General features: G+C 41.5%; 1 long non-coding RNA gene across 1 annotated transcript; it reads left to right on the forward strand.

The window, feature by feature from the left end:
* The first annotated feature begins 343 nt into the window (after positions 1 to 343).
* LOC119328771 lies at positions 344 to 1,534 on the forward strand. Its single transcript, XR_005159150.1, has 3 exons — positions 344 to 435; positions 921 to 1,020; positions 1,477 to 1,534. It is a non-coding gene; the product is annotated as an uncharacterized LOC119328771 (long non-coding RNA).
* Positions 1,535 to 10,531: the final 8,997 nt, after the last annotated feature.

The raw sequence follows: 10,531 nt of genomic DNA on the forward strand, positions 1-10,531 counted from the left end.
AGCTGCTCATTCACAGCGGCGGCGGCGCCGCCACATACTACTCCTTGCCCTTCCCCACCGGCGCGCTATTCTTGGCTACTGTCATCCTGTCCACCCATGCCCCCTCCCAAATTCAAATTTTCTGCCAAACCCGCGCACCCAGGCGGAACTGTCTAGAAACCATCCTTGCAGGCCCATATATATATATATATATATATATATATATATATATATATATATATATATATATATATATATATATATATATATATAGCACTCTGAGTTCAAATCCGCGCGCCAATGTGGAGCTGTCTAGAAACTACTATTGAAGACGAATATAAAGCAAATGGGACTCTCACTGGTGCACCCAAAGAAGCCAAACGCTGGTCACGACATTCTTCAGATTGAACGGATTGTGAGGACTTCGTCTTCTGTTCTACTTCATGAAGGACCAAGGTATGGGTGGATCTTCTTACTTGTGCAATTGTAGATGTGCAATGACCGAAATAACTGATCTGATTAGGAGATCAAGCACCATTACCTTTTTCCAATATTAATACTAGAGGAATGGTTTACTATGCTTAGATTGCTATGCTAGCCCACTTCTATTCTAATATGATTTTTACACAATAAATGCTAGCACTGATAATTAGCGAATATAATAGCAGTTTGATTTTTTATTCATCTATTGGCATAGATTGCTGGACCACAGATAGCCACATTCTTGTCAATTGATCTTATACTTTTGTAGTACCACATTATACTTGTATTGCGATATTGCTTACAATTGAAATCTTGAAGTATAGTTGCTTAAGTTAACCAAATAGTAAATATGCATTGGTACTAAATATGCACATAAATACTCAGTGGCAGCTCCAACTACAATTGGAATTTTTTTCTCACCGAATCACTGATTTTTAAAATGACGATCAACATGGCAGGTCCAAAAGATACTCATCAAGCTCAGAAATTAGAAGTCTCCAGGAGAAACCCTTGGATTTAGGTGTGAAACTGAATAATCACAAGGTCAGGACATACTGGGTGAGTTAGTCTGAATATTCAGTATGTGCGAGTGCATCATGCTTCATACTCCCACTGTTGACTGGAAGTTGTGAAGCCTATTATTAGACATGCTTGGAAATTATTGTGATAGGTTCTATGGAAATGCTGTGAAAAATTCATACTTGATCACTTATGTATACTACTATGTTCTGATTTGTAGTTTTTGGCTACCATACATGTGCATATCATTTGTTTTATTCATATTGTTACTTGATGATGATGAAATTTATCATATGTGCAATTTCAGATCTAAATATAAATTGCTCTAAATTTGTCATACATGTCGTTGGCTTAAAACAAATTATCATGTTGTCTTTTGGCAAAGAATAGTATTCTTGTTAGATTACATATAACATTCCTATTGGCTTTTATATTTTGAGCTTTTAATTCATTTGGCTAACCTCATACTCTTCTGTTTTGGGGAGAAATAATCAGGTCTTGCGCCCAAATGTTACAATCCTCGTGCCAACAAAGCAATAAAGGAAAACAAAAAAGGTTGCTATCTTGTCCCTTATCGCTTGGTGGAACAATCTGTTTGCATATATTTGTATTATCTGACTATTGGTTCAACTTTAAATAATACAGTGGTCGATGAAAATAATAAGTCCCACAGAACTGGGCCCAATGGCATGCCACTGACTCAGACAGGTGTATTTATACGCGAGCCGACATGTGTGACGCATTTGAGTTACTCGTCTTCTTCGGATGATGAAGTGACAAACCAATCAGCTGTGATTTTTCCTACTAATAATGGTATGCTGACATCAATTAAGTACTTGGAGCGAGGAGAAAGCTCCAAAGGTAAGTCTATAAGGCGAAAGTGTGTGCTTATGTAATTTTGTTTACCCACTTAATTAATTCATCGTAAAATACTGTAGGGCGAAAGCGTGCATGCGAAGCACTAAGATATGCTAGCCGTACCTATCTGTAATTACTTTTATCGCAGATTAGTCCCTGATCTTTAAACCTTCGCTAATTTTTGCTCGTTTGTTCAAATCCAGTGAAACCAACGCCAAAATCTTCGTCTTGTTCTCCTCTGTCCATATAATCAACTTGAACATGATTTTGAAAATTCAAACTTTCGTTTCTAGCAGATTTGAATTTGAACTTCTTTTGATCGTAGTTTGAGTTTCGTAACTCCGATTCGATTGATTCTTTTTGCACATCGAAGCTCTTCACTTGAAATTTTAGTTTAATTCTTTTCTTTTGGGTTTTAACTTTGAATCTTATGCTTGAGTGCTTATGTATGTTATTGTTTGTTAACGATAGAGTTTCCGGAGTGCGAGGCTTGCTACTATGAATCTCTAGGGTTTTCCGATCGTCAGCAAGGCAAGTAACACTTTGATCATATCCCTTTATTACCCAATTTTTATGCATTAGTTTCAACCCTCAAACATTTCATTGAGTAGGATTTGATAACATGTGGGTATTTGGGAAGTAGTTGATGAGGTAGGAACCTGTTGCCTTTTATTCAAACCTTGGGTGTTACTACGTTATGCTTATCCTGCTATGCTATGCTCGTAGACGTGGACTGGTTTTGAGAGATTTCATGAAAGATGTGAGAGTGACTATTAACTAAGGTTTAACTTAAGGTGGCTACTTTAATACACATCTGGGTGGATTGGTTGTGGGCACCTGGGGATATACCAGTGTTGTGCAAGGAGATCCCGGGGAACCCGTGTGATCATCCTATGGTTTGCCACCCAGGCTCAAAGGGATCATAATGTTATTCATGCTGGAAACTTCCGTGTGCAGCCACAAGCCATTATGGGCTCTGGCATAGTTGAGTATGTTGTGTGACCTCTTTCAGTGGTAGACTAGTAGATGTAGGGGATGTAGGTGGTACTGTCTACCCATCATAAAGAGTTAATGCTTCTGAAAGACTGTGTCTTGGTCATCCGTTTCTCAAACATCACATAGTGTGAGAAATTTAACGAAGGAGATAGAGACTTGTGGGGAAAAGTGCACAAACCTCCACAGAGTGTACAAACTAATCATGGTTAGCCGTGTCCCCGGTTATGGACATCTTGAGTATCTGGTGCTTGAATTATTATGTTGATCTCATCACTTTTCTTAATTAATTTGTCTAGTTATAACTTTTAATTTTGGGATTGAGTTGGGGTTACCTTCTCAATGTTTTCAACAAACTTTGTAGTTAAATAAAATATATTCCTTTGTTGTAGGGAAAAACTAGCTTTATGCAAATGATAACCATAGAGCCTCCACCAACCATATATGCATGTAGTCATAGCTGTTATTTTGTTCATTGTTGTATAGTGTTATCTTGCCAGCATATTCCATGTGCTGACCTACACGGGCTGCAACGTATATGTTGCAGAATTTTCAGACGAGGAGTAAGGTGCGCTAGGTCGTTGTCGTGCACTCAGTTTTACCGTGGAGTTGGATGGACTCATTTATCTTCAACACTTCTGCAGTTATCTTTTTAGATGGCCTTCAGTCATATTATTGTAATAAGCTCTCTTTTTGTGACTCTCGATGTAATAAATGCGTGATTGAAACTCTGCAATAAATCCTCGAGTATTGTGTGTGTCAGCAATACCGATCCAGGGATGACACTTAGGCATAGAGACTTGACCGTTTGAGGTCTGGTCGCTACACACTTATACCTCGAAATTTAGTGAGGGATCATCTTATAATGTTGTCGCCGTTCTAAGAAAAATAAGACGCATAAAGGATAAACATCACATGCAATCAAAATATGTGACATGATATGGCCATCATCATCTTGTGCCTTTGATCTCCATCTCCAAAGCACCGTCATGATCTCCATCGTCACCGGCTTGACACCTTGATCTCCATCGTAGCATCGTTGTCGTCTCGCCAACTATTGCTTCTACGACTATTGCTACTGCTTAGTGATAAAGAAAAGCAATTACATGGCGATTGCATTTCATAAATTAATGCGACAACCATAAGGCTGCTGCCAGTTGCCGATAACTTTTACAAAACATGATCATCTCACACAACAATTTATATCTCATCACGTCTTGACCATATCACAACAAAACATGCCCTGCAAAAAACAAGTTAGATGTCCTCTACTTTGTTGTTGCAAGTTTTACGTGGCTGCTATGGGATTCTAGCAAGAACCGTTCTTACCTACGCATCAAAACCACAAAGGTTTTTCGTGAAGTGTTCTGTTTTAACCTTCAACAAGGACTGGTCGTAGTCAAACTCGATTCAAATAAAGTTGGAGAAATAGACACCCGCTAGCCACCTGTGTGCGAAGCACGTCGGTAGAACCAGTCTCATGAATGCGGTCATGTAATGTCACTCCGGGCTGCTTCATCCAACAATACCGCCGAATCGAAGTAAGATGTTGGTGGTAAGCAGTATGGCTATTATCGCCCACAACTCATTGTGTTCTACTCGTGCATATATCATCTACGCATAGATCTGGCTCGAATTCCACTGTTCGGGAACGTAGTAATTCAAAAAATTCCCTACGAACACGCAAGATCTGTCTAGGAGATGCATAGAAACAAGAGGGGAGAGTGTGTCCACATACCCTCGTATACCGAAAGCGGAAGTGTTTAGTAACGCGGTTGATGTAGTCGAACGTCTTCACGATCCAACCGATCCAAGTACCGAACGTACGGCACCTCCGTGTTCAGCACACGTTCAACACGATGACGTCCCTCGAGCTCTTGATCCAGTAAAGTGTCGAGGGAGAGTTCCTTAGCACGACGACGTGGTGACGGTGTTGGTGATGTAATCCGTGCTGGGCTTCGCCTAAGCACTACGACAACATGACTAAGGTGGTAAATTGTGGAGGGAGGCACCGCACACGGCTAAGAAACAATTGTTGTGTTTTGGGGTGCCCCTGCCCACGTATATAAAGGAGGGATGGAGGAGGAGGCCGGCCCAAGGGGGGCGTGCCATGGGGGGGAGTCCTACTAGGACCCCGTTCCTAGTAGGATTCAACCCCCTTTCCTTCCAACAGAGAGAGGGAAAGGGGAAGGGAGAGAGAGGGAGAAGGAATGAGGGGGGCTACACCCCGTCCCCTTGTCCAATTCGGATTGGGGCAAGGGGGGCGTGCGCCTCCTCCCGTGGCCTGCCTCCTCTCCTCCACTATGGCCCATCAGGCCCATTAACTTTCCCGGGGGGTTCCGGTAGCCTCCCGGTACTCTAAAAAAATCCCCGAACCTTATCAGAACCATTCCGGTGTCCGTATATAACCTTCCAATATATCAATCTTTACCTCTCGACCATTTCGAGACTCCTCCTCATGTCTGTGATCTCATCCGGGACTCCGAACAAACTTCGGACACCAAAACACATAACTCATAATACAAATCGTCATTGAACGTTAAGTGTGCGGACCCTACGGGTTCGAGAACTATGTAGACATGACCGAGACACATCTCCGATCAATAACCAATAGCGGAACCTAGATGCTCATATTCGCTCCTACGTATTCTATGAAGATCTTTATCGGTCAAACCGCATAACAACATACATTATTCTCTTTGTCATCGATATGTTACTTGCCCGAGATTCGATCATCGGTATCATCATACCTAGTTCAATATCATTATCGGCAAGTCTCTTTTACTTGTTCCGTAATGCATCATCCCATTACTAACTCATTAATTACATTTCTTGCAAGGCTTATAGTGATGTGCATTACTGAGAGGGCCCAGAGATACCTCTCCGATACTCAGAGTGTCAAATGCTAATCTTCACTACAAAAAAAATACACTTCCGTGATGATACTTGTTTGTCATAGTAGGTCGCGTTTTTTGTCATGCGTGTACATCCATGACAATTTTATGACAGAATCAAGATATTCATATCTGTGCTGTCGTAGAAGTGTTCCATGACATTACCAAAATTATCATCACGGAAGTGTCCACTTCCATGACGATAAATCGCGCGTCACAGAAGTGCTTTCGTCAAGGGTGACCGACACGTGGTATCCACCGTAACGAAACGCCGTTAAGCTATCGGGTCGGGTTTTGGATCCAATAACCCGTTAACAGCCCCGACCAATGGGGATTTTCCATGTGTAAAATCATCATTGGCTGGAGGAGACACGTGTCAGGTCCGCGTTGGCACAGGTGTCACTCAGCCAATGGTTGAGACGCGCCTATGATATGTTGAGACGTGGACCGGCCCATCAAATTTAAATGGGCCGGCCCAACTGAAGGCCCACAAGATTTTGCGGACCATAATGGGCCGACCCAGCTAAAGGTCCACGAGATTTTGCGGATCATAATGGGCTGGCCCAGCTAAAGGCCCACAAGATTTTTGTGTGCCATAATGGGCCGGCCCAGGTAAAGGCCCACAAGATTCTTGCGGATCATAATGGGCCGACCCAGCTAAAGGCCCACGAGATTTTGCCGACATTAATGTGCCGGCCCAGTGATAACCCACAAGTATAGGAGACCGCAACAGTTTTTGAGGTTAGAGTATTCAACCCAAATTTATTGATTCGACACAAGGGGAGCCAAAGAATATTCTCAAGTATTAGCAGCTGAGATGTCAATTCAACCACACCTGGAAACTTAATATCTGCAGCAAAGTGTTTAGTAGCAAAGTAATATGATAGTGGTGATAACAGTAGCAAAAAGTAACAATAGTAAAAGTAATGTTTTTGGTATTTTGTAGTGATGATAGCAATAGCAACGGAAAAGTAAATAAGCGAAGAACTATATATGGAAAGCTCGTAGGCAATGATTCGGTGATGGAGAATTATGCCGGATGCGGTTCATCATGTAACATTCATAACCTAGGGTGACACAGAACTAGCTCCAGTTCATTGATATAATGTAGGCATGTATTCCGAACATAGTCATACGTGCTTATGGAAAAGAACTTGCATGACATCTTTTGTCCTACCCTCCCGTGGCAGCGGGGTCCTTACGGAAACTAAGGGATATTAAGGCCTCCTTTTAATAGAGAACCAGAACAAAGCATTAACACATAGTGAATACATGAACTCCTCAAACTACGGTCATCACCGGTAAGTATCCCGATTATTGTCACTTCAGGGTTAACGGATCATAATACATAATAGGTGACTATAGACTTGCAAGATAGGATCAAGAACACACATATATTGATGAAAACATAATAGGTTCAGATCTGAAATCATGGCACTCGGGCCCTAGTGACAAGCATTAAGCATAGCAAAGTCATAGCAACATCAATCTCAGAACATAGTGGACACTAGGGATCAAATCCTAACAAAACTAACTTGATTACATGATAGATCCCATCCAACCCATCACCGTCCAGCAAGCCTACGATGGAATTCCTCACGCACGGCGGTGAGCATCATGAAATGGGTGATGGAGGATGGTTGGTGATGATGATGGCGATGGATTCCCCTCTCCGGAGCCCTGAACAGACTCCAGATCAGCCCTCCCGAGAGGTTTTAGGGCTTGGCGGCGGCTCCGTATCGTAAAACGCGATGATCTCTTCTCCTTTATTTTTTTCTCATCGAAACTCAATATATGGATGTGGAGTTGGAGTCGGAGAGGCAACAGGGGGCCCACGAGGTAGGGGGGCGCGCCCTAGGGGGGCAGGCGCGCCCCCCACCCTCGTGGCAAGGTGGTGGGCCCCCTGGCCTTCATCTTTGGCAGGTATTTTTCTTATTTTTTGAAAAGTGTCTCCGTGAAGTTTCAGGTCATTCCGAGAACGTTTGCTCCTGCACATAAATAACACCATGGTAATTCTGCTGAAAACAGCGTTAGTCCGGGTTAGTTCCATTCAAATCATGCAAGTTAGAGTCCAAAACAAGGGCAAAAGTGTTTGGAAAAGTAGATACGTTGGAGACGTATCAACTCCCCCAAACATTTTCTTGTCCTCAAGCAATTCAGTTGACAAACTGAAAGTGATAAAGAAAAACTTTTACAAACTCTGCTTGCTCTTGTTGTTGTAAATATGTAAATCTAGCATTCAAGTTTTCAGCAAAGATTATAACTAACCACATTTGCAATAACTAATAGGTCTCAAGTTTACTCATATCAATAGCATAATCAACTAGCGAGCCATAATAATAAAACTTGGATGACAACACTTTCTCAAAACAATCATAATATGATATAACAGGATGGTATCTCGCTAGCCCTTTTTGAGACCGCAAAACATAAATGCAGAGCACCTTTAAAGACCAAGGACTGAGTAGACATTGTAATTCATGGTAAAAGAGATCCAGTCAAGTCATACTCAATGTAAACTAACAATAATGAATGCAAATGACAGCGGTGCTCTCCAACTGGTGCTTTTTAATAAGAGGATGATGACTCAGCATAAAAGTAAATAGATAGGCCCTTCGCAGAGGGAACCAGGAATTCGTAGAGGTGCCAGAGCTCGGTTTTGAAACAGAGGGGAATAATATTTTGAGCGGTATACTTTCATTGTCAACATAACAACCAAGAGATGGCGATATCTTCCATGCTACACACATTATAGGCGGTTCCCAAACAGAATGGTAAAGTTTATACTCCCCCTTCCACCACAAGCATCAATCCATGGCTTGCTCGAAACAACGACTGCCTCCAACTAACAAGAGTCCACGGGGGAGTTTTGTTTGCAATTATTTTGATTTAGTTTGCATAAAGCATGGGACTGGGCATCCCGGTGACCAGCCATTTATCTCGTGAGTGAGGAGCGGAGTCCACTCCTCTTGTGAATAACCCGCCTAACATGGAAGATACGGATAGCACTAGTTGATACATGAGCTATTCGAGCATACAAAACAGGATATTTATTTGAAGGTTTAGAGTTTGGCACATACAAATTTACTTGGAACGGCAGGTAGATACCGTATATAGGTAGGTATAGTGGACTCATGTGGAATAACTTTGGGGTTTAAGGGATTGGATGCACAAGCAGTATTCCCGCTTAGTACAGGTGAAGGCTAGCAAAATACTGGGAAGCGACCATCTAGAGAGCGACAATAGTCATGAACATGCATTAAAATTAATCAACACCGTATGCAAGCATGAGTAGGATATAATCCACCATGAACATAAATATCATGAAGGCTATGTTGATTTTGTTTCAACTACATGCGTGAACATGTGCCAAGTCAAGTCACTTAAATCATTCAAAGGAGGATACCACCCTATCATACCACATCATAACCATTTTAATAGCATGTTGGCACGCAAGGTAAACCATTATAACTCATAGCTAATCAAGCATGGCACAAGAAACTATGATCTCTAGTTGTCATTGCAAACATGTTTATTCATAATAGGCTGAATCAAGAACGATGAACCAATCATATTTACAAAAACAAAAGAGGTCGAGTTCATACCAACTTTTCTCATCTCAGCCAGTGCATCATATATCATCATAATTTCCTTTCACTTGCACGACCGAATAGTGTGAATAATAATAATAGTGCACGTGCATTGGACTAAGCTGGAATCTGCAGGCTTTCAATAAATAGGAGAAGACAAGGCAATATGGGCTCTTTTGTCAGATCAACAATTATGCATATAAGAGCCACTTCAACAATTTAATCATGGTCTTCTCCCATCAACCCCCAAAGAAAAGAAAAGAAATAAAACTATTTACACGGGAAAGCTCCCAACAAGCAAAAGAAGAACAGGAAATATTTTTGGGTTTTCTTTTTAATTACTACTACAAGCATGGAAAGTAAACTGATTAAAAAGCTACAACTATTTTTTTTTGGTTTTTCTTAAGGTTTATTAAACACACAAGAAGAAAGCATAAAAAAGGAAAATAAACTAGCATGGATGATACAATGAAAAAGTATGAGCACCGACATCTAGCAATGAGTGTGTGAGCATAAATGTAATGTCGGTGGGAAATACGTACTCCCCCAAGCTTAGGCTTTTGGCCTAAGTTGGTCTATGGCCGCGGCTGGCCTGGCGGATATCCATAATAATAGCTGGGGTCGTACTGTGATGCAGCAGCTATCGCCTGCTGAGCTGCAGCGTGGAGACGAGCGGCCTCCTCTCTCCTCTCGTACTCATCTGCCTCCTCTCTGGTAATAGTATATCCTCCTCTTGCCTGATAATCAAAGAAGGCAAGGGCAGGGAGAGTAATATGGACAACACGGCGTTTGTCAAAGATTAGTCCGTACTGGAGAGGTGATTCATTCCTCTCAACAAACTGGTGATGAACCATAGCATTAAAGTCTAGGTAAGCAGGTGGTAATTCAATATCATCTTCGCGTACATCTATACCAAGAAAATTAGCTATGTGGGTTGCATAAATTCCACCAAAGAAATCTCCATTACGTCTATTAAGATGCAACCTACGTGCAACAATGGCTCCCAAATTATATGATTGGTCTCCTAACACAACACTCCTAAGAATACTAAGATCGGAGACACACATGTGACATGCCTCATCTTTACCATTTATGCATCTACCTATGAAGAGAGCAAAATAATGTATAGAAGGAAAGTGAATGCTCCCTATGGTAGCTTGTGTAATATCTCTAGATTCTCCCACAGTTATATTTGCAAGAAAATCTCTAAATTCA

The sequence above is a fragment of the Triticum dicoccoides genome, chromosome 7A (genome assembly GCF_002162155.2).
Source record: "Triticum dicoccoides isolate Atlit2015 ecotype Zavitan chromosome 7A, WEW_v2.0, whole genome shotgun sequence".
In the NCBI taxonomy this organism is placed as follows: Eukaryota; Viridiplantae; Streptophyta; class Magnoliopsida; order Poales; family Poaceae; genus Triticum; species Triticum dicoccoides.